The sequence below is a fragment of the Chiloscyllium plagiosum genome, unplaced genomic scaffold, assembly GCF_037043375.1.
Source record: "Chiloscyllium plagiosum isolate Xiang-an unplaced genomic scaffold, Cpla_swu_hap1 HiC_scaffold_7, whole genome shotgun sequence".
NCBI classification, from domain to species: Eukaryota; Metazoa; Chordata; class Chondrichthyes; order Orectolobiformes; family Hemiscylliidae; genus Chiloscyllium; species Chiloscyllium plagiosum.
In genome coordinates, this window is record NW_028270145.1 from 89,077,986 (window position 1) to 89,104,108 (window position 26,123).

A 26,123-nucleotide genomic window follows, 5' to 3' on the forward strand; every position below is an offset into this window, starting at 1 on the left:
CTTAAGAGGGAAATCAAGAGGACAAAAAGAAGACATTATATAGCTTTGGCAAATAGGGTTAAGGATAATCTAATGGGATTCTATAAATACATTAAATACAAAAGAGTAATAAGGTAATAAAGAGAGAATAAGGTCCCTTAAAGATCAGTAAGACTAGCTATGTGTGGAACCGCAGGAGATGGGGTAGATACCAAGCAAGTATTTTGTGTCAACTTTTATTGTGGAGAAGAATATGGAAATGAGAGCCCTTGGGGAAATAATGAGTAACATCTTAAAAAATGTCTATATTACAGAGGGGTAGGTACTAGATGTCTTAAAGCACATAAAGGTGGATAAATCCCCAGAACCTGATCAGGTGTACCCTAGAACTCTGTGGGAAGCTAGGGAATATGATTGCTGGGCCTTTTTCTGCAATATTTGGATCATCAGTAGCCACAGTTGAGTTGCAAGAAGACTGGAGGTTGGCTAACATGGTACCACTATTTAAGAAAGATGGTAAGGAAAAGCCAGGGAACTATAGACCGGTGAGCCTGACATCGGTGGTGGGCAAGTTATTGGAGGGGATCCTGAGAGACAGAATGAACATGTATATGGAAAGCTAAGGACTGATTAGGGATAGTCAACATGGCTTTCTACGTGGGATATTGTGTCTCACTAGGAGGAGAAAGTGAGGTCTGCAGATGCTGGAGATCAGAGCTGGAAATGTGTTGCTGGAAAAGCGCAGCAGGTCAAGCAGCATCCAGGGAACAGGAGAATCGACGTTTCGGGCATAAGCCCTTCTTCAGAAATGGGGAAAGTTTGTCCAGCAGGCTAAGATAAAAGGTAGAGAGGAGGGACTTGGGGGAGGGGCGTTGGAAATGTGATAGGTGGAAAGAGGTCAAGGTGAGGGTGATAGGTCAGACTGGGGTGGGGGCGGAGAGGTCGGGAAGAAGATCTCAGGTTAGGAAGGCGGTGCTGAATTTGATGGATTTGACTGAGACAGGGTGGCGGGAGGGGAAATGAGGAAACTGGTGAAATCCGAGTTCATCCCTTGTGGTTGGAGGGTTCCTAGCCGGAAGATGAGGCGTTCTTCCTCCAACCGTCGTTTTGTTGTGGTCTGACGATGGAGGAGTCCAAAGACCTGCATATCCTTGGTGGAGTGGGAAGGGGAATTGAAATGTTGAGCTACAGGGTGGTTGGGTTGGTTGGTCCGGGTGTCCCAGAGGTGTTCTCTGAAACGCTCCGCAAGTAGCCGGCCTGTCTCCCCAATATAGAGGAGGCCACATCGGGTGCAGAGGATGCAATAGATTATATGTGTGGAGGTGCAGGTGAATCTGTGGCGGATATGGAAGACCACTCCCTCCGTGACTCCCTCGTCAGATCCACACCCCCCACCAACCCAACCTCCACTCCCGGCACCTTCCCCTGCAACCGCAGGAGGTGCAAGACTTGCGCCCACACCTCCCCCCTCACCTCTGTCCAAGGCCCCAAAGGAAACTTCCATATCCACCACAGATTCATCTGCACCTCCACACATATCATCTATTGCATCCTCTGCACCCGATGTGGCCTCCTCTATATTGGGGAGACAGGCCGGCTACTTGCGGAGCGTTTCAGAGAACACCTCTGGGACACCCGGACCAACCAACCCAACCACCCTGTAGCTCAACATTTCAATTCCCCCTCCCACTCCACCAAGGATATGCAGGTCTTTGGACTCCTCCATCGTCAGACCACAACAAAACGATGGTTGGAGGAAGAACGCCTCATCTTCCGGCTAGGAACCCTCCAACCACAAGGGATGAACTCGGATTTCACCAGTTTCCTCATTTCCCCTCCCCCCACCCTGTCTCAGTCAAATCCATCAAATTCAGCACCGCCTTCCTAACCTGAGATCTTCTTCCCGACCTCTCCGCCCCCACCCCAGTCTGACCTATCACCCTCACCTTGACCTCTTTCCACCTATCACATTTCCGACGCCCCTCCCCCAAGTCCCTCCTCCCTACCTTTTATCTTAGCCTGCTGGACAAACTTTCCCCATTCCTGAAGAAGGGCTTATGCCCGAAACGTCGATTCTCCTGTTCCCTGGATGCTGCCTGACCTGCTGCGCTTTTCCAGCAACACATTTCCAGCATTGTGTCTCACTAACTTGATTGATTTTCTTGGAGAAGTAACAAATGAAGTTGGAGCATTGGACGCGATCTATATGAACCTCAGTAAGGCATTCAACAAGATTCCTCATGGTAGATTGGTTAGCAAGATTAGATCACATGGAATACAGGGAGAAATAGCCATTTGGATACAGAACTGGCTTGAAGGTAGGAGACAGAGAGTGATGGTGAGGGTGCTTTTTAGACTGGTGACCTCTGACCAGCAGTATGCCGCAAGGATTGCTGCTGAGTCCACTGCTTTTTGTTATTTATCTAAATGATTGTATGTGAACATAGGAGGTATAGTTAGTAAGTTTACAGATGACACTAAAATTGTTAATATAGTGGACATTGAAGAAGGTTATCTCAGAGTTTATAGGGACTTTGAGGTCAATGGGCTAAGGAGTGACAAATGGAGTTTAATTTTAATAAATATGAGGTGCTGCCCTTTGAGAAGGCAAATCAGGGCAGAAATTGTACATGTAATGGTAAGGTCCTGGGGAGTGTTGCTGAACAAAGAGACCTTGGAGTGCAGGTTCATAGCTCCTTGAAAGTGGAGTCGCAGGTAGAGAGGATAGTGAAGAAGGCATTTTGGAAGCTTGCCTTTATTGGTCAGAATATTGAGTACAGGAGTTAAGAAGTCATGTTGCGGCTGTACAGGACATTGGTTAGGCCACTTTTAGAATACTGTGTTCACCTTTAGTCTCCCTGCTGTAGGAAGGAAGTTGTGAAACTTAAAAGGGTTCAGGAATGATTTACAAGGATTTTGCCAGCATTGGTGGGTTTGAGCGATAGGCAGAGGCTGAATAGACTGAGACTATTCTCCATGGAGTGTTGGAGGCTGAGTGGTTACCTTATAGAGGTTTATACAATCACGAGGGGCATGGATAAGGTGATTAACCAAGGTCTTTTCCACAAGGAGGGAAGTCCAGAACTGGAGGGCACAGGTTTAAGGTGAGAGGGGACAGATTTTAAAGGGACCTAAGGGTCCCTTTTAATCTTTTTCATGCAGAAGATAGTGCATGTATGGAATGAACTGCCAGAAGAAGTGGTGGAGGCTGGTATAATTACAACATTTAAAAGGAATCTGGATGGGTACATGATTAGCGAGGTTTAGGGAGATATGGGCCAAATACTGGCAAATGGGATTAGATTAATTTAGATTAATTTAGGATATTTAGTTGGTATGCACGAGTTAGATTGAAGGGTTTGTTTCCATGCAGTAAAGCTCTATGACTCCATGACTATGTTATTAGAAATAAAAACCTATAGTCACGTTAGTTAATTGGCAATCACTTTTTCGAATCATAGATGTACCATCATCCATTTCAGTCAATACGGATATAAATCAGTCCACAACATTTCATAATGAGTTGTAAAGGAGGCAGCAACATGTTCACACCCCACCTACACCTTTCCCATCTCCAATTTATGATCCCCACCTTGACTCTGCAAGTATGATTATGAATTCACAACAAAACTGTCTCGATGAAAATTCAGGAATTCCAAAATGCAGAGTCATAGAGATGTACAGCATGGAAACAGACCCTTTAGTCCAACTCGTCCATGCCGGCCAGATATCCCAACTTAATCTAGTCCCACTTGCTAGCACCCGGCCCGTATCCCTCCAAACCCTTTCTATTCATATGCTAGTTCAGATGCCTTTTAAATGTTGCAATTGTACCAGCCTCCACCACTTCCTTTGGCAGCTCATTCCATGCACATACCACCTTCTGTGTGAAAAAGTTGCCCGTTAGGTCTCTTTTATATCTCTCCCCTCTCACCCTAAACCTATGTCCTCTAGTTCTGGAGTCCCCAACCCCAGGGAAAAGACTTTGTCTATTTATCCCCTCATGATTTTATAAACCTTCACATTCTCAACTCTCATCCTCTGATGCTCCAGGGAAAACAGCCCAGCTTATTCAACCTCCCTCTATAGCTCAAATCCTCCAACCCTGGCAACATCCTTGTAAATCTTCTTTGAACTCTTTCAGGTTTCACAACATCCTTCCAATAAGAAGGAGACCAGAATTGCATACAATATTCCAAAAGTGGCCAAACCAATGTTCTAAAGAACAGTGGCAAAATCTTCTAAATGGCAATGTGTGGGTATAATGGCCCATCCACTTTTGTGCTCTGCTGAAAATAGCCAGAGTCAAAAAATAAAGATGGAATTCTGCCTTTGCCACTCAGAAACCATTGTTTTTTTAAAATCTTGAATATATTTGGTTCTGAAATGGACTAAGTCTGGCACATTATGTCAACTTCAGCAGAGTTCTTGAGCTCTTGTATGTCAATCAAAATATTGTGGATTCAAATCCTAATCCAGAAGCTAAGCAGATACGTTGGGGCAATGTAAGGGAATATAGCACTGTCAGAACCACTATCATTCAGATAGTTATCAGATAAATCAGTGACCCAGTCTGTTCTCTCCTCTGGCTGAAAAAGTTTTCAAAGAAGAGCAAGGAAATTCTCTCATTGTCCTGGCCAAATTTATCCCATAACCAAATGCAATAAAACATTTCATCTAGCCATTAACTCATTGTTATTTTTGGGAGATTGCTGTGTAATAATTATTTGCCATGATTCATAATTTACAAATGAGTACACTCCAAAAAATGCTGCATTGTCTGTAAAACACTTTGAGGTGCCCTGAGGTTGCTTTAATAATATACCATTTTGATTGCAGGAAGTAGATTATTCTGGTCAGCAATTGTTTCCTGTCTGAATCTGCTAAACTATTTCATGAATTTACAAATATAGTGTTTTAAATGCATCAGTACCATCTTGTTACTGCTCAATACTCCTAGTTAATTTTGTTTGTGAATTTTAACACATTATTCAATATTTGAAAGGTTAAAGGTAATTGTTAACTCATAAAAGATCTCATGAGCTCTTTCATTACCAAAGACAGTGAGAAAAATGGCAATTTCTTTGATTTCAACATATCACTTCACATCTGCAAGTCAAAGTTTTAATCAGCTTCAGTGAAAACTTGAACTAGAAATAGAAAAATGCATTGGAAAACTTCAAATGTATGGAACTTCCAACTGCCTGTATGTTAGAGAGTGTGGTGCTGGAAAAGCACAGCAGGTCAGGCAGCATCCGAGGAGCAGGAGAATCGATGTTTTGTGCAAAAGCCCTTCATCAGGATCCCAAGACGTCGATTCTTCTGCTCCTCGGATGCTGCCTGACCTGCTCTGCTTTTCCAATACCACACTCTTAACTCTGATCTCTAGCATCTGCAGTCCTTATTTTCTTCTGTCTGTATGGTACGCACTGCAATTGATCCGAATTGAATGTGTGGGACACAGTACTGCTGATTTATTCAGGACATGGATATTCTATAAAAATCACCAATTCATTTGCTTTTCAAATATTTTAGGAACAGAAACCACAATTTTAGTTGAAGATAGTGGTCCTATGGCTGAGCTGAAAAGTCAGTGAACAGCCTATGTCTGCTTTGCAGGGGCACCTCATGACAATTTAAAGGCTGTTGGGCCATTAAATTGGTTCAAGGCAGGATTTATACCCCAAATGTATAGATGCCTGTCTCCGAGAGGCACTGGCCTATATACTGATATATTGTATACCAAAATATTGTTTTGTGAAAGGAATCCATACAATATCAATTTGAATTAATCAACAAATCCCATGTCTAATAGTTCTCTCAGAAGCCTGCTCCATAAGTACACTCATAGAAATAATGCTTACACAGAATTAGGCTGAATGGACTACAAAGTGTAGCTTGTTCTATTCTTCTAGGTCAGAGGAAGCAGCTTGACTGAATTTATATTATTCAGTAATTGTTGTGGAGTAAATGGTTGACAATACCTTTACTGTGATAAAAGCATGTGCATACATTGAATGTCATAATGGCACACAATAACATTGGACCAGATTCACAAAACCAACAGCAAGAGGAAAGGAGCACATCAACAGAAGGCTAGTGGCAGTTTAAAGTAGTACTTAAAGGCTGTCCTACAACCTGACTGCAGAAGAAGGGAAAAAGTCAGAGGGTCACAGAGTTATACAGCATAGAAACAAACCCTTTGATCCAACTCATCCACGACGACCAGACATATCAACCTGATCTAGTCCCATTTGCCAGCATTTGGTCCATATCCTCGAAACCCATCCTATTTATATATCCATCCAGATAGTTATTAAATGTTGTTAATTGTACCCACCTCTACCACTTCCTCTGGCAGCTCATTCCATACATGGACTGCATGAAAAAGTTGCCCCTCAGGTCTTTTTTAAATCATTCCCCTCTGTCTTTTAAAAAAAATTCATTCATCGATGAGGATATCACTGGCTAGGCAGGTAAGAGTCAACCACATTGCTGTGGGTCTCGAGTCACATATAGGTCAGACCAGGTAAGGATGGCAGTTTCCTTCCTTGAAGGACATCAGTGAACCAGATGGGTTTTTCTAACAATCAGCAATAGATTCATGGTCATCATTAGACCCTTAATTCCAGATTTTTGTTGAATTCAAATTCCACCATCTGCTGAGGCGGGATTCAAACTCAAGTCCCCAGAACATGACCTGGGTCACTGGATTAATAGTCCACCGATAATATTACTACGCCATCACCTCCTGCAAAGCCACTACCCCTTAGTTTTGGCCTCCCCTACCCTGGGAGAAAAGATCTTGGCTATTCACTGTATTCATGTCCCTCATGATTTTATAAACCTCTATAAGGTTACCCCTCAGCCTCTGATGCTCCAGGGAAAGAAGTCCTAGTATATTCAGCTTTCTCTATTGCTCAAACCCTCCAATCCGGCAACATCTTTGTAAATCTTTTATGAGCCCTTTCAATTGATCAACATCTTTCCAGGGAGATCAGAATTGAACACATTTTTCTGAAAGTAGCCTAACCAATGTCTTGTACAGCCACATCATGACATCCCAACTTCTATACTCAATGCATTGACCAATGAAGGCAAGAGTGTCAAATGCCTTCTGCACCACCCAATCTACTGGCAACTCAACTTCCAAAGAACATTTATACCCCAAGATTTCTTTGTTTAGCTACCGTCCCCAGGGCCCAACCATTAACTGCATAAGTCCTGCCCTACTTTTCCTTACCAAAATACAGGATCTCACCTTTATATAAATTAAATTCCATCTGCCACTCCTTAGTCCATTGGTCCATCTGATCAATGGTCCATCTGCACCATGGGGCGCAGCACTGATATCTGTAATACACCCACACATTACATGCTGTTTACTAGAGAAAAAAAAAATTCTGTCCACTCTCTGTTTTCTGTTAGCTGGCTGATTTGATATCAAACATTGGCATTGATGCTCAATATGTTATCCCTATCAATTAACTTTTATTTTCTGCAATAGCCTTTGATGTGGCAACTTATCAAATTCCTTCTGGAAATCTAAGTACAATACAACCATCAGTTTCCCTTTGTTCTCAGCATGTTACTTCTTCAGTGACCTTCAAAGAATTAGTAAAATATGATTTCTCAAGACCATGTTAACTCTGATTGATTAGCTTCAATTTGTCTAAGCACCCTGCTGTAATCATTTTAATCACATCACTCATTTAACACCTATCTCAATGCTCACAGCATTCTTGCCTTGCCTTTTAGTGCTTTGACTCCTTAGTCAGATCCATTGATGGGTCTCTTCCCGTATATCACTGAGAATGATCCCTTTAGCCTTTGACACATGGTTGTTTGCTGGAAGCACATGTAGCATTTTTGCTGGGCAAAAATATCCACATGGAGGTGGATATAACACAGTGCCATACAGCAACATGTCCTGATGACTTCGGACATCCATAACAAGCTGTCTGACTTTGTGTCTGCATTAAAAGGCTAGCCAAGTCAGAAGCATGTGCGCTTGTTAGCTCCAACTGCAGAGTCAAAGAACTAAAGGACAAGACCTGTTAGGATGCTGTGAGCATTCAGGTGGACACTAAGTGAGTGGGCACTAAGAAAGTTAGTGAGCAACCCTGTGATGCAGCTTGGTTCAGTCCAGGAGCTGGTGCCTGTCCCTGTGCACAAAGTATCCTTTCAGCAGCATCCCAATAAAAGCAGACAGCATAGTGCAACATTCAAATGCAAAACTAGAATGTAAGCAGATCAGAGTTGTGTCATGCTGATGCAGAAAGGTTGGGATAGGTTGGATGGGTCTGGAAATGCGGGGTAAGTATGGCCACTATCCATGGACTACTGTGAGATTCTGCTGCTGGCTGACTTAAGTGGAGCTCCAGAGTGGTGGTGGTGAGCTGGAGTTGCCAGGTATTTGCTCTGACTTTCATATTGGGAATTCTTGGAATCTTGTTTCTATCCAGTTGGTGGTTGAATATGAGGTGCAAACTAATGAGGCAAGATTAAGCAATAATGATGACGATAACAAGGGATAATCCCCATTAGTAGGCTTCTTGCCACTCCCAAGTGAGAACCTTGTCACGATGTCAGGACCTCTGTTGGAATATGCAGCTTGATTGCTCCTAACATCAAGAGAGGCCTTGCTCAACCACTCACATGATTCTTGCTGTCACTCATGTTCGTCAGGGACTGGGAATATTCTGCTTGCAGTAAATGATTCTTCCCTCCAGAACAATTAAACACCGAGTTAGAATGTGAGTTTAGACAGTTTAAAGTGAATGAGAAAGCATTTTGTTGCACAAGATTTCAAGTGTGAAGCTTCATAGATGCAGAATTAATTGAGATGTTCAACAGGTATCTAGAAATATGCTTGAGAATAATGAAAATTAGGGATCTGTAGAAAAGTCTGAGAATGGGTTTGCATAGTATCTGGCAAGGCTAATGAAAATAAAACATACTGTTCCTTTCTCATTGCGCAATCATGGCTTTTTCCTGAGAATGTTGAGTAGATGATAAGATAAGTCATATATGGCTCATAGAGGATAAAGTTTAAAAAAGGCTTCCTGAAAAATACTTTCAACCTGTCTAATTTTTTACTTGTGTTAAAGAAGTTTCTTATTAAACATAGTCTTGAGGATAGCATATAATATTTGTTATTAAGTCTGCTGGGAAAAGATGGAAAAAAATCTTCAGGACATAATACCAAGTGAATGTAAATGTTCAGTTTTATTTGCAGTTTAAACTGTACTGGCTAAGGGAGGGAAAGAGATTGGAAACCTGTTCTGAGCAAGATCACTCTTCTCTCTTCCATTCTGTGGTTTGCTTACTCAGGTGGTAGTTTAATACAATATGCTCACCCCTACAGATGTGAGCATTCTTCAACTGAATGAAAATGTGGAAATATAGCAACATTCAGAAATGTGGGAATATAATGTTTTTTCTGTCATGCAATAACAGTACAGTGTATGAGGCATGCTGGAGGATGTTGTGTGTCATGTATTACTGGATGACTCCGACATTCTATGGCATCCAATCTCAATATGCTTGGAGTGTTGTAATTTTACGAGGCCAAAGAGTTGATGTAATATAATTAATCACAAAGCAAGTTCTGAATTTTTGAGAAAACTTTTAAAGATAGCACAAACGTTCTGAGGTACAATCGGTTGCCACCACAGCCTGCAAGCCATTCTTCACATTTTCTCCAGTCAAATCCAGCAGCTAAACATCTAAATTATCCAAATGACCCTAAACACAGAAAAGGCCAAAATTTTGGCAGAAGGAATTCCCATTCCTCAGCATTTTCACTAGCTTAGCCTCCAAACAGAAAACACTGCTTGAAAATCAACTGTTTCATTCTATTGCCTGGTGCTGTTTTTAAATAGGCAAACACTTTCTGAGCACAAAATTCAGCCAGAGGAACTTCTGTTCTTAATAGTGGATGCAAAGGGCAGTATTTTCCAGCTCCTTATATGGGAGGTATGGGGGTGACAAGGCACAACATATCAACCCTGTCCCAGATGAAACAAGCAAGATTTGGGCATGTTTCAGGAAGCAGCATCCCATAACCGAAGGAGATCTGAAAGATGTCAGCATTAATATTAGATCAGACCATTGCTCAAGCATCCCATGCTGCCTGAAGTGAACACTATAATGCTTACATACATAAATCTGGGACCGAGTGTCCTTTTTAAGCTTCTATCAAATTGGCCATTGTGAAAAAGAATTAGGAGCTCAGGCCTGTACTGGTTAAGATTCTTCAGTGGCAGCTACTAATGACAAATCAGTCTCTGCTACTCTCAACACTGAGCCAGAAATCTTTGTTTTTAAGTCTCACAATTCCTGAGCTTCAAATACATGAGTAAGCTCCATGTGAGCAGCTGTGACAGAGTGCATCCTGAGAGAGACACAGCCAGACTAAGTGCATGTTTCTGGGGATGTTTCTGAAGCGTGGTGCCAATTCAGTGTAGAAGGAGAAAAGAGATTTTAATTTTTTGCTTTTTTTTGTGGTTTCCAGTTTGTAAGGAATATGGTTGATTGTAGCAAGGATCAAGATATAAAAACCCTTGAGTAACTGATATTATTTGATATTAAGCATCATCTGAAACATTTAACTGACAAGGGTTCCGTCATATTAGGAGAGTTCAAAGCTGTGTGGTGTGTTCTCCCTGCTCTATGTGGGAAGCTGAGAATATTTCCAGTGCTAGAGGCTAACACCTGTGCAGGATGTGTCTCCAGCCGCAGTTACTGGAAGCCTGGGGTTTCAGAGTGGATCAGTGGGTTGTGCGTACTGCGGACTATCTGTGAGGTGGATAAAAAGTCTAGAGAGATGAGCATGCTGTAGGCTAAGACCCCACGGGCAGTAAGGGAATGTGTAGCTACCAGGCAGAGCAAGAAGTCCAGTCAAGTAGTGCAGGAGTCTCCTTGGCTATTCCCTCACAAAACAGTTATTCCACTTTGGCTACTGTTGAGGGGAATGGCCTCTCAGAGGAAAGCAGCTATGGCCAAATTCATTCCACAATGGTTGGCTCTGCTGCATAGGGGTGGAGTAGAAAGTGCAAGAATGCAATAGTTGTTGGGGATTCAATTATAAGGGAAATAGGCAGATGTACTTTAGAGTGAGAATAGAGGTGTAAACTATTTTCTAAACCAGAAACCTGAAGCTCGATGGGACTTGGGAGTCTTAGTTCAGAATCTCTTAAGGTTAACATGCAGGTTCAGTTGGCGGTTAGGAAGTCAAATGCGGTGTTAGCATTCATTACAAGAGGGCTAGAATACAAGAGCAGAGATTTACTGCTAAAGGCTATATGTGGCTCTGATCTCATTTGGAATATTGTAAGCAGTTTTGGGCCCTGTATCTAAGGAAGGATGTATTGGCATTGGAGGGGTTCCAGAAGAGGTTAATAAGAATGATCCTGGGAATGGAGGGCTTGTCATATGAGGAGCAATTGAGAACTCTGGGTCTGTACTCAATTGAGTTTAGAAAGATGAGGAGGAAGTGATTGAAACTTAAACAGTACCAAGAGGCCTGGATGCAGTGGAAATGGAAAAGATATTTCCAATAGTAGGAGAGACTAGAACCTGAGGGCACAGCCTCAGAGTGAAGGGATGTCCTTTAGAACTGAGATGAGGAGGGATTGTTTCAGTCAGATTGTGTCTAATCTGTAGAACTCATTGCCACCGACAGCTTTGGAGGCCAAGTTATGAGCTGTCTAAGAAAGAAATAGATAGTTTCTTGATTAGTAACAGGATCAAAGTTTACAAGGAGAACGCAAGAGAAGGGGGTTGAGAAATAAATCAGGCATGATATGGCAGAGCAGACTCAATGACCTACTTCTGGTCCTATGTTATATACTCTTATTGTTTCTGTGACCACAAATGAGATGGTATGTTGCCTTCCTAGTGTGAGGAAGTAAGATGTCATTCTGCAGAAGGAGAAAGGTGGTCATGATCATGTTATACAAACTGTGGGGGGGTTTTGAGAACAGCATTAAAGAATCATCTGTTATTATGAGTGACTTTAATCTGCATATAGATTACACAAATGAAATTTGTAACAATACCATAGAGGAGGAATTCCTGGACCTTAAAAGGGATGGTTTTCTGGGCCAAGATAATGAGGAACCAATGAGAGGATAGGCCATCCCAGACTGGTAAAAACAATGACTGCAGATGCTGGAAACCAGATTCTGGATTAGTGGTGCTGGAAGAGCACAGCAGTTCAGGCAGCTTCCAAGGAGCTTCGAAATCAACGTTTCGGGCAAAAGATTCCTGATGAAGGGCTTTTGCCCGAAACGTCAATTTCGAAGCTTCTTGGTTGCTGCCTGAACTACTGTGCTCTTCCAGCAACACTAATCCAGACATCCCAGACTGGAATTGTATAATGAGAAAGGAATAATTGTCAATATAGTTGTGTGAGATCCTTTGGGGATGAACGACCATAATATGATTGATGAGGAACTGCATATGGAGAGAGATGCAGTTGTTTCTCAGCTCGGGAGAAATGTATTCATTAAAAGAGTGGCTAAAAGGAATCAAATGATCTGGGGGAAAGCAAGAACAGGCAATTGAGTTGGATGAGTAGCCAGGACTATAATGAATGGCAGACCATGTTTGAAAGGCCACATGCCCTATTCCTGTTCTTGTTGTGCCTATTTCTATGGTTTAAGCTGGCAATATTGAAAGTGCCACATTTTGGGTGAGAGATAAAACCAACCTCTTGTCAACACTGTGAGGTGGAAATAATAGGCTACATCACACACTTTCCAAGAAGTAGAGGATAGTTATTCTATGTATCCTTTCCAACATGAATATCTCAAACAATACCATTAAAATAAATTATCTGGTCATTATCACATTTCAATTTGTGGAACCTTGTGGTACGCAATTTGGCTGTTGTACTCCTTCCATTCCAACAGTGACCATACTACAGAAAAAGTACTTAATTGGTTGTAAAGTGTATTGAGAGATTGTAAAAGCTACTACATAAATGCAATTTTGTAATTTCAAAGCATTGGGAATTTTCCACCTCAATGCCAATTGGGACGCCACTCCACTGAGGTATCATCTTGGCCTCCTAGAAATAAGAGAAAATCAAACAGATTTTAACCATTGGTCTCACTTAACTGCTGTAAGCTCACTTCTCACACAGAAAAAAATCAGAGAAATATAATCCATTCCCCTTTTGGCATCCAGTAGCATTATTATTCAGTCCAATATCAGGTGAGGGAGGGAATTTTCTGTTCTCTTGAACGATGTGGGCAATATGAGAAATCTGGAAAAATAAGGTGAAAATGAAGAAAATCCCTGAGCCATGACATGGAAAAAAGATGTTCAATTATCTTCTCAAGGTTTAAATGATGAGTTCTTTATTTCCACACATGTGCATCTAACTGTTAACCCAACAAATCTCATTTCTATGCAGCTTCCAATTCACCTCTCCTTCCCTGAGAAACTAGACAGAACCAACTCTGGACATGAAAGTCAGATTTGTTAACTGGCAACAACAGCTCACCACTCGAATTTCTGGGCCTCCAGAGAAGTCTACCTCAACCATAACATCCCTGCATGCTCAATGGGCACCGTGACCCTCCACTCTTTATCCAAAAAACTTGGCATTGCCAAACTGCCAGTCTCACCATAGCAACATGCCTGCTCCCAGCTCAACTCACATATCAGTTTACTCATTCAGGACTTCACCTTTGGGTTCAGGGACACCACAAAGTTTCATAACACTGTTAGGCTATTTATTTGAGCACAGGGACACACAGGTGTGTCATGAATCTTCACAAGACACATCTTATTATTACTTATGCTTATTTCTTCATTTAATTTTTACTTGCTTCGAGGTTGCCAGCCTCTGTGACCTGCATTGTATTTTGGTACTTAGGGAAAGGCAGCTGCTTGTCATGGTTCAGGGCACTGGGAGAAAGTGAGGACTGCAGATGCTGGAGAGTCAGAGTCGAAAAGAGTGGCACTGGAAAAAGCACAGCAGGTCAGGCAGCATCCGATGAGCAGGAGAATCAACATTTTGGGCATAAGCCCTTTATCAGGAATGTCTGAAATATATGTCCCTGTTGAGTTGGTTGCCAGAGACAGAAATGGAGAGGTCCAGGAAGGGGAGGGAGGTGTCAGAGATAGTCCATGTGAATTGTGGTCAGGGTGGAAGAAGTTGATGAACTGTTCAACCTCCTCATGGGAGCACAAGGTGGCACCGATACAGTCATCAATGTAGAGGAGGAAAAGGTACGGTATAGTGTCAGTGTAGTTGCGGAAGAGGGACTGTTCCACGTATCTTACAAAGAGGTAGGCATAGCTAGGGTCCATAGCTATCCCTCTTGTCTGTAGAAAGTGGAAGGATTCAAAGGAGAAGTTGTTAAGGGTGAGGACCAATTCCCCCAATAACATAAGAGTGTCTTTGGAGAGGGGCTGGTTGTGTCGGCAGGAGAGGGAGAAACAGAGGTCTTTAAGGCCTTCGTCATGGAGGATGAAGGAGTATAGCAACTGGATGTCCAAGGTGAAGATGAGGAGTCGGGGGACGGTGGGCAGAAAATTGTGGAGAAGGTGGAGGACGTGGGTGATGCCGCAGATGTATGTGGGGATTTCATCGATCAAAGGGGACAGGATGAACTCGAGATATGAGTGGATGAGTTTGGTGGGGCAAGTGCAGGCAGAGACAATTGGATGCTGCCTGACCTGCTGTGCATTTTCCAGCACATCATTTTTCAACTACGGTTCAGAGCACTGAACAATCAGGGGAGTAGAAATGTTATTGTTCAGTGCCATTCTATCTCAAGGTCACACCTACAGCATGTCCTTCAAACAAATGGTACCAATCCTTCATGAAGTCAATGGGGATGACAGTGAATTAGGGGTACCACTCTAGTCAGTCTAAGGGCTAGTTCATTTCAGACCAGACCTTACAAGGGCATCAGTCAGGGTACCATGTAAATGTTAGTCCAGCTGATGGTGTGGGCAGGGGTGGGAGAGGTAAGGAGGTGAAGACGTTGATTCAGTTATTCCTGTAACACGGTAAAGTTAGCAAGTATGCTGACAATGGATGGAAAGGCATTTAGTGGTGACGAAAGAGCAGGAGAGATGGTGAAGTGTTCCCAATGAGCAATAGTAAATTTAGGAACAGGACTGGTTAGTACATGGGAAGATGAGGTGGGTGACAGGCCTTGACTGGCCATGCTGCATACAATAGTGAGACTTGTAACCCCTGAACTTTGAAGAGGTGCTTGTACAGTGGCAGAGTGAGAGCATGCAGTAACTTTGTGAGGCAGCGAAAGAAGATGACGGCACGAATCACATTGGAATGCAAAGGACTATTAACCTTCTGACTGCACAACGGTGCACTGGAGTTTGCATGAGATGCTGCACCAACCCAGACCACTATCTCAATCCAGGCTGACTGAGGCAGGTGAAAGCATTGACCTCCTTTCCTTACCCTATTCACCAGCAGCTCCAGGTCTGTCTTGATGATCCAAGGAACCAGTTTCCCATTCTAGGCCATTACTTCCAAAATATTGGTACTGAATTACAGTGTGAAGGGCTATTTCTGGTGTGCAGGATCTCAGTATGGGAACTAAATTGAGCATCCGTGACATGATAGTCACAAAGTCCGAGAAATGGCAAGCATTTCCCCTCTCTTGTTGTATGATTCTGCAAGACCGGTGTCCAAAAGGCCAGTTGTACAATTAATGAAAACTCAACCCCATTTGTCTGTTAAAGTTGCCTCTACTTTGCCTCAAACATCTACTTTCAGTTCTGAGGAATCCACCCCCACGGCACGAGTGTGAATATTTCAATTACTCACACTTGTTGTTCGAATTGTTTTTCTCTGTGAGATCGCTTTGACAAGTGTTAGTGTTCTGGTCTCATGTTAGCTGGAAACAGGTTCGAGAATTTTTTAACTAATTGCACATAAGGGCTCTTCTAGCCAAAGGAGAGAGGAGACATTCAATATAATTATCTGAGTCACACTCAAACCAAGTGTGCAACAAAATATATTCAAAAAATGCACGAACTTATTACACCACCCAATCCTCTGTCCACGTACATTGGAAAAAACTTACGTACGGTAACTTTGTTTCACAGAAAAATGATGGGTGAGACCAAAATAGGTCACTCAGCTGTGTACAGACATAGTAAAGGTACCCTGTACATGAGAATAAATTATACATTCCTATTCTAGTAATAAAATAATTGATCAACATAAAAGTCACAGCTTCTTTCTGGACAGAATCCTTATCAGTGCTCAGCTGTTTTAAATTGGAGTATCCCATTGAAACCAAATGGCATGCCAATTGAAAACAGCTGAGTACCAAATGGAATGAAGCTCCGTAACATTATTAATCCAGCAGTCAGAATAATCTGACACTTCCACAACCGTTCTGCCATTCATCATGTAAAATTAACTTGTTGGCTCAAAGTCCTAGCGAATCCAATGGGATTAACGTGCCATTTAGTGGACTCTTTGCATGAATCTTCTTTCAGATATCATCAGTGAGAAATAAAAAAGACATCAGAAACCTCTGCTCACATCCTGCAGAATGCCATACAATTATGAAATCCAAATGACAGGTGTCATTTTTAATCTTCTATTTAAAAAAAAGCAAAAAAGCAATTTGTAAGAAGCATTATTCATTTGTCTGCCATTTCAGTAGAGGTTTAAAGCGTGGGAAAGTCAAGCGAGGTCATGAAAAGATATTGGCAAGTAAAATCAAAGAAAACACAACGATGTTTTATCGATACATAAGGTTATTCAAGTTGAAAAATTAAATTGTGTGGAGAGGCAAGATATGAGCATGGTTCTTAATGAAGTGTTCACACATTTTTTAAATGAACACAGGCAAAGTCGTACAGTTAAGGCAGAGGAGTGTAAAGTATTGAATGGGATGAGAGAGAAAATATTAAGGTGTTTAGCATCCTCGAAAGTGTAGAAATCACTAGGTTCAGATGAAATGTACATCTAAATCTGTTATGAGGAGCAAGGGAAGAAATACCAGGACTCTAAATATAATTTTCCATTCATCAGTGGTGGCACATATGGGATTCATGTTGTAATATCATTTAAAATATGGATTATGAGGGATATCATGAGTTATTATGGGAGTCTCAAAATAAACTCAACAGCAACTTAGCTATTATAAAGAAAAGTTATAAGTTTAAATCAGATCCCTTGTCATCCTTCTATTCTCCATTAAGTACAGACCCAGATTCCTCAAACGTTCCTCATATAACAAGCCCTTAACTCCTGTGATCATTCTTGTTAACCTCCTCTGGATCCTCTCCAATGCCAACACATCCTTCCTGAGATCGAGGGCCCAAAACTACTCACATTATTCCAAATGCAGTCTGACCAGAGTTTATAGAGCCTCAGCTGTACAATGCTGGCCTTGTATCCTAGTCCTCTTGTAATGAATGCAAGCATTGCATTTGCCAACTGAACCTGGATATCCGCCTTAAGAAAATCCTAAACTAGTTCCTTTGTGCTTCAGATTTCTGAAGTTTTTCCCCATTTACAAAGTTGTCTACACCTCTATTCTTCCTACAAAATTGCATATCCTCACACTTTCACAATTGTTATCTACCTGCCACTTCTTTTCCCACCCTCATAGCTTGTACATGTCCCTCTGCGGTCTCCCTACCTCCTCAACACGAGCTGACCTTCCACCTATCTTTGTGTCATCTGTAAACTTAGCAACACTATCCTCAGTTCCTTTGCTCAGATTGTTAATATATAACGTAAGTATTTGTGGCTCCAACATAGACCCCATTAATCACTGGCGGCCATCCTGAAAAAGATGCTTTTATCTCCACAATCTACTTTCTGCCAGTCAGCCAATCCTTTATCCATGCCTGGCCCCTGACACCATGAGCTCTTATCTTAGTTAACACCCTCCTGTGCAGCACCTTGTCAAAGGCCTTCTGGTAGTGGCTCCCACCTGCATTACAGATTCTTCTATTCTTCTTGGCTCCAAAATTAAGGTAAGCCGACATTAGGCTTGAATGATTGACATCTGAGTTGTTGAGGGAGGCTTTTACTACAATGTTTCTAAATTCCCTTGAAAGGAAAATTATGCAAGGTTGTAAACCTGACACTGGTCATATAAGAAACCAGGACAAGTTCAGAAATTATAGATCAGTTCATTTAATGTTGAATTAATCATCTTGAGTTTTCTGATAAATATTACTTAAAGTACTTTGTTTTTAATTAACCTGTTTGGATATGTTCAGGCCTGTCACATTATGTCTGTGTCAGATGGGAATCAAACCTGGAACTTCTGGCCCAGAGGTAAGGATATTACCATTGTGTAACAAGAGCCCCAGAATATTATTTTTAATCAACTTGTTCTGATGTGTTATGATACACTTCTGGATGGATAGAACTCGATAATGGACCTATTGGCCCAGGGGAAGGGAAAAACCTGCTGTACCACTGACCCACAAGCATTATTTTTATTTTGAAATTAACTCAGTTTAAATTAATTGCTTAACACCAACATTAATACGCAGGCCGTACCCATTTATTTTGACACTTGTGAGCCCATGTAAACCTTGTCAACATTATATCTTATCAACATTAACGATCCAAGATGTGAAGGGACTATGTGGTGTAATAGATATGTAAAGCATCAGTGAAAATATGCTGCAATGTCAATTTTTCTTCATCAATAATCAAATTATAAAAAATCAAAAACAAAAATGAGAATCACAAAATCATAAAACTTGCTTTTATTTGTACAACAGCCATAATCAACAACCCCAATTTTAACTATCTCACTTCCATCTCCATCAAGAGCGCACAAGGTAGCATTTTAAAACAAAATAGAAGCAATAGAATACACAGCCTAAAATTGGTAACCATAGGTAATCATCATTTAGTTTTGGACATAGCTTTCAATGATAGCTATGTTAATTCTTGACAAATGTTCTTTTTGTAGAAAGTTACAAACCTAATCCAGTAACTCAATGCAGTTTTAGAGTTCCTTGAAATTGGAGTTCCAGGTAGACAGGGGTGAAGAAGGCATTTGCCGCACTTGTCTTCATTGGTCAAAACATTTGAGTCGAGGAGTTTGGATGTCATGTTGCAGCTGCACAGAATTAAAACTCACACAACATCAGGTTATAGTCCAACAGGTTTATTTGGAAGTACTAGCTTTCAAAGCGCTGCTCCTTCATCAGTTAATTACTCACACATTGTGGCTGTACAGGACATTGGTGAGTCTAGATTAGAGTGGTGGTGGAAAAGCACAGCAGGTCAGGCAGCATCTGAGGAGTAGGAAAATCAACGTTTCGGGCAAAAGTCCTTCATCAGAAATAGAGGCAGGGTGCCTGCAGAGTGGAGAGATAAATGAGAGTGGGATGTGGGTGGAGAGAAAGTAGCATAGAGTATAATAGGTGATTGGGGGTGGGGATGGAGGTGATAGATCAGAGAGGAGGGTGGGGGGAAGGTAGCAAAGAGTACAATGGGTGAGTGGGGGTGGGGATGAAGGTGATAGGTCAGAGGGAAGGGTGGAGTGGATAGGTGGAAAGGAAGATAGGCAGGTAGGGCAGGACATGAGGACGGTGCTGAACTGGAAGGTTGGAACTGGGGTGAGGTGGGGGAAGGGGAAATGAGGAAACTGATGAAATCCACATTGATGCCATGGGGTTGAAGTGTTCCGAGGCAGAAGATGAGGTGTTCTTCCCCCAGGCGTTGGGTGGTGAGGGAGCGGCGGTGAAGGAGGCCCAGGACCTCCATGTCCTCGGCAGAGTGGGAAGGGGAGTTGAAATGTTGGGCCACGGGGCTGTGGGGTTGATTGGTGCAGGTGTCCCGGAGATGTTCTCTGAAGTGCTCTGCTAGGAGACGTCCAGTCTCCCCATTGTAGAGGAGACTGCATCGGGAACAAGGGATACAATAAATGATATTGGTGGATGTGCAGGTAAAACTCTGATGGATGTGGAAGGCCCATTTGGGACCTTGGATGGAGATGAGGGAGGAGGTGTGGGCGCAGGTTTTGCAATTCCTGCGATGGCAGGAGAGGGTGCCAGGACGGGAGGGTGGGTGGTGGGGGGCATGGACCTGACCAGGTAGTCACGGAGGGAACAGTCTTTGCAGAAAGCAGAAATGGGTGGGGAGGGAAATATATCCCTGGTGGTGGGGTCCGTTTGGAGGTAGCGGAAATGTCTTCGGGTGATGTGGTTTATGCGAAGGTTGGTAGGATGGAAGGTGAGCACCAGGGGGGTTCTGTCCTTGTTATGGTTGGAGGGGTGGGGTTTGAGGGCAGAGGGGCGGGATGTGGATGAGATGCGTTGAGGCCATTTTTAGAATATTGTGTACAATTCTGGTCACCCTTCTATTTGAAGGATGTTGTTAAACTTGCAAGGGTGCAGAAAAGATTTACAAGGATGTTGCCAGAACTGGAGTGTTTAAATTCTAGGGAGAGGCTGAATAGGCTGGAATACTTTCAGTGGAGCATCAGAGGCTGAGTGGTGACCTTGTAGAGGTTTATAAAGTCATGAGGTGCATGGAAAGGGTTAATAGCCAAGTTCTTTTTGAGTTTGGGGAGTCCAAAACTAGAGACCATAGGTGTAAGGTGGGAAGGGAAAGATTTAAAACAGACTGGAGGGGTAGCTTTTTCACGTAGAGGATGTGGCATGGATGGCACAAACTGCCAGAGGAAGTGTTGAAGGTAGGTACAGCATTTAAAAAGCATTTGGATGGGTATATGGATAGGAAAGGATTAGAGGGATTTGGGCCAAGTGCTGGCAAATGGGACTAGGTCAGATTGGGATGCCTAGTCGGAGTGGACAAGTTGGACCAAAGGGTCTGTTTCCATGCTGTGTGACTCTACGACTCTATGAATGCTTTTACATTGCATTGATGGCTATTGAAAATTGCTGCACGATGAGTCTAACTTATTGAATGCTTCATCACTGGCAACAGCTTCTGGCTACACTTCATTCTCCTCAGTTTTCCCCTTGTAAGCTGTTGCCTTTGTTACTGCTTCCATAATGGCATTGTCTTCCATTGGTGTGACACAATGTTCATCATCACCAACAATAACTGCAGTGTTAAAAGAATTATTCCTTTTTGAATCCTAATTTTAGAAAGAGTGTAGCATCGGTGTCACACTTTATGATTGCATATGGTGAGCATCTATTGAAATTGTCATGATTAATTTCAAACAATGCATGAAGCAATTACGTGTTGTATCCTGCTTTACGATATCCTAGGCTTTTTTGCAGGATGTCCATTGTTTGAAGCAATGTTTTTTTTAATGGACAAGCACCTTGCAGTAAAACCATTCTAACTTTTTAATTATACTTTAGATAACTGGCTGAGTAATTGAAATTGAACTGGGTGGGGAAAAACAAATCACACGGTTTTTAGTCCTTGCACATTAAGATGGGCTGAGCAATTATCCATGAGCAATATAATCTTGAGTTTCTGGAATTACATGTTAGCATCAAGGTGCTGAAGTAAAAATTATCGATTTCATTCATGCTTTAAGGCCCCAAAGGAGCCTTCCACACCCATTAAAGTTTTACCTGCACATTTATTGTATCCGCTGCTCCCGATGCGGTCTCCTCTACATTGGGGAAACTGGACGCCTCCTCGAAGAGCGCTTTAGGGAACATCTCTGGGACACCCACACCTATCAACCACACAGCCCTGTAGCCCAACATTTCAACTCCCCCTCCCACTCTTCCGAGGACATGCAGGTACTGGGCCTCCTCCACCTCTGCTCCCTCACCACCCGACGCCTAGAGGAAGAACGCCTCATCTTCTGCCTCGGAACACTTCAACCTCAGGGCATCAATGTGGACTTCACCAGTTTCCTCATTTCCCCTCCCTCACCTTACCCCAGTTCCAACTTTCCAGCTCAGCACCATCCCCATGACATGTCCTACCTGCCAAACTCCCTTCCCACCTATCTGCTCCACTCTCCTCTCTGACCTATCACCTTCATCCCTACCCCCATTCACCCATTGTACTCTTTGCTACCTTCCCCCACCCTCCTCTCTGACATATCACCTCCATCCCCACCCCCATTCGCCTATTGTACTCTATGCTACTTTCTCTCCACCCCCACTCCCGTCTCATTTATCTTTCCACTCTGCAGGCTCCCTGCCTCTATTCCTGATGAAGGGCCTTTGCCCGAAATGTCGATTTTCCTGCTCCTTGGATGCTGCCTGACCTGCTGCGCTTTTCCAGCACCACTCTAATCCAGACTCGGGTTTCCAGCATCTGCAGTCCTCATTTTTACCTGGCAAATGATTGGTGTGGTCTAAGTACCTTGGCTTTTTGAACTTGTCAATGAGTAACAAGCCATGCTTTCTCAATCTGGACATGGTGGTGGCAAAACATTGAAGCCAGATTTTTTTAAAATTGCTTAGCATCAACTGTAATTTGGCCTTTGCAGGCTAAGTTTTAACTGTTACACATTGTAGAAGAGGGCAGTTTCATCTGCGTTCAATATAGGTATGGCATTATTCTCTTGAAGAAGTTCTCTACTGTCATGTTCTTCTTTAATTTTTTTAAAACATTCTTTTTCCAGCTACTCAATGTATTATCTCTGATACTGAGATCAGTTTAAATTTCTTCGCGTGCTCTTTCTTCATTTGGAGCCTTCAGTGCTTTGTACTTGGTTTCAATTTCTATTTTCAACATGGTTAGCCATGATTTTTGCAGCAGCAATCAAAACATATGCTTTCCAATTTATTTGACCAAGGGCAGTAATTGTTGGGTCACCATAGTCTTACCAGACCATCAGGGCTGCTCTTTTATTACAGAGAAGCAACTCGTGGTGATTTAACCTCAGGAGAGGGAAGAGGCTGAGAAGGAAGGTCCTTCATAGTAACCTCAAATGGGTGATGGGAATTGAATCCATGCTGTTGGCGTCATATTGCTCTATAAACCAACGATACAGCCAACTAAGCTAAACCGATTTCCCAGGACAGTAATGCTGATAGGAATATATAAGATCCAGAGTCTATAATTAGGGATGAGTTTACAAATCAAATGAAGAAACATGAGTTAGTGCTATTTTCTAAAAGAACTAGTTTCCACTTGACTGACCATATGGAATATTTTAACAAAATAGTACAAAGACTGGATAAATAATATACAGTTGGTATGCTTCATATTGATCTTCATAAAGCATTGTGGCAAATTAAAGACTAGAGTCATGGCAGAGAGAGAAATATTTATATTGGAAATGATAAACAGACTAGAACAAGAATGGATACAGAGTTCAAAACTAATAGTAAGTCAGTAAGGCTGAAGATGGTTACAAAAAAAAATAATAAAAGTTCTAGCTGAAGCCTTTGCATCTGAGTTAAAATAGTATTCAGAATAAAACAGATGGACAAATAGTAAAAATAGAAATAAATAATTATCATATGAAAGTCATCACAGAGACATGGCTGCCAGATGTCATACAGCTGGAAGTGAATCTTGAAGGGCACGTGACAGTTAGGAAGGACAAAGAGTTTGAAAAAGATGAAAGGTGGCTCTGTCAATTAGTAATTGTATTAGTACAGTAGAGCAAACATCACCGAACATTAGGAATCCAAGGTGTAGAGGCAATTTGGATGGAGATGAGAAATATCACTGTAATCCTGCATTTCCCATGACTAATTCACCTAGCCTACCCATCCCTGGAAACTACAGGACAATTTTTAGCATGGCCAATCCACCTCAACTGCACACCTTTGGACTGTGGGAGGGAAACAGGGAGCATGTGCAAACTCCTCGCATGCGGTTGCCCAAGCCTGGAATCAAATCTAGCCCCAGTAACTGGGAGGCAGCAGTGCTAACTTCTGAGCCAACATGCAGCCCATAAATCAATCGCTCAACTTAGGACTTGAACCCATGATCCTGAGATTAAGAGTAATGTGTGGTACCAACTGAGCAACCTGGGCTGGGACTCACTCTTCAGATTCTCAGTCCCAGAGTCCAGGAGCAAATACGTTTGGGGAAGTCTCAAGAGAGAGCTGGAGAAGGGTTTGAGGTTCTTGATGGAGATGTGAGGAGGGAAGGGAGCACCGATGGTCAGAAGCTTTGGGGAGGGTGTGGGCCTAATGTGAGAAAGGAGTCCATCCCCACCACCCTTACATACCAAAGGCCCAAGGAGGATGACCAGCTAGATATCTTCTACCTTTGAACTCCTACTGGCAACAATAAACTCAATCCAGATGGAATACAACTCAGCTATTGATCACAAGGATGTCAATAATGGAATTATGGTGAGGGTGGGATTTCTTTCAAGGTCAGATAGTTTGGAGGGTTGCTGGGGAGTGGGAGATCTATTCAGAAAATGTTATCAGCTCTCTCAGTTGCAATCTCAGTGCAGGTGGTGGATTGTACAATTCTACTCCAGGCTGCCCTGGGATTCAGACAGAGTTCAAATTAGCCTTCAGGTTTGTATAAAGGTGTATATTAAATTCAAGTGATAGTGTTGAACTTGTACTTCATTATTGTACTGATTCAGAGATGCCGGGGTGTACAAAGTTAAAAATCACACAACACCAGGTTATAGTCCAACAGGTTTAATTGGAAGCACACTAGCTTTCGGAGCACTGGACAACCACCTGATGAAGGAGCATCACTCCAAAAGCTAGTGTGCTTCCAATTAAACCTGTTGGACTATAACCTAGTGTTGTGTGATTTTTAACTTCATTATTGTAATGTTGAATATAATATGGAATTATAATATTTTAATATAGGGTGATTTTCTTGAGGGTCTAGGTGATTTGGGCTAAGGTGCAATTTGGGACAGTGAGACTGATAACTTTGGCAGCATCCTGCTCCATTTTTCATGCTTTTGACAAGCAGGAGGTCAGGTTTCTCATTAGATAGTGGCATGTGATAATTAAGGGCGATTATTGGTTGCAAAATGCTTTGTTAACGGCTCAAGTCACCTCATCAATACGCAGCTTTCTATCTCACCAAATGCATAAACAAGTTAGATATCCAGAAAACTTGAGATGAAAAGCAGAGCAAGTGTCTGCCTAATTTGGCTTACTGCTGGTTCCGAAGAATTCGTGGTGTCAGAATGCTGCAGGCAGGACTGAGGGCGGTAGAGTGTAAGCCTTGAAAAGTGGGTACAGTAGCAGAAATAGAATGTTAAAAATCACACAACACAAGGTTATAGTCCAACAGGTTTAATTGGAAGCACACTAGCTTTCGGAGCGCCGCTCCTTCATCAAGTGGTTGTCCGGTGCTCCGAAAGCTAGTGTGCTTCCAATTAAACCTGTTGGACTATAACCTGGTGTTGAGTGATTTTTAACTTTATGCACCCCAGTCCAACACCGGCACCTCCAAATCAGAAATAGAATGAGTGTGAGATTTAAGAGGGAAGCTGGCGGAACTTACTCTGACAGAGTTGACACACACTTTGCTGGGCATCACTCCATACTGCCACTTTTCAGTGGAAATCTTGGGCCAGATTGGCAGTGTATGCTATTGTGGTCGACTTTGCCAGTCCCGCGGAAGAGGACATCTTGTCTATGCACCAACCCATCAAGCAGGATCTCCAGGTCTCCGCCTGCAAAGGACAGTGATGATTTCCACCTGTCTGCCATAGCTGGGGCAAGTGTCAGGAACCATGCAGTGCAGATCCAGACTAACAGTGCGCAATGGCCTTTTGAAGATGGTATTGGTACATAGAACATAGAACATAGAAGAATACAGCGCAGTACAGGCCCTTTGGCCCTCGATGTTGCGCCGATCCAAGCCCACCTAACCTATACTAACCCACTATCCTCCATATACCTATCCAATGCCCGCTTAAATGCCCATAAAGAGGGAGAGTCCACCACTGCTGCTGGCAGGGCATTCCATGAACTTACGACTCGCTGAGTGAAGAACCTACCCCTAACTTCAGTCCTATATCTACCCCCCCTTAATTTAAAGCTATGCCCCCTTGTAATACCCGACTCCATACGCGGGAAAAGGTTCACACTGTCAACCCTATCTAACCCCCTAATCATCTTGTACACCTCAATCAAGTCACCCCTAAACCTTCTTTTCTCTAATGAAAACAGCCCCAAGTGTCTCAGTCTATCCTCATACGATCTTCCTTCCATACCAGGCAACATCCTGGTAAACCTCCTCTGCACCCGTTCCAGTGCCTCCACATCCTTCCTATAGT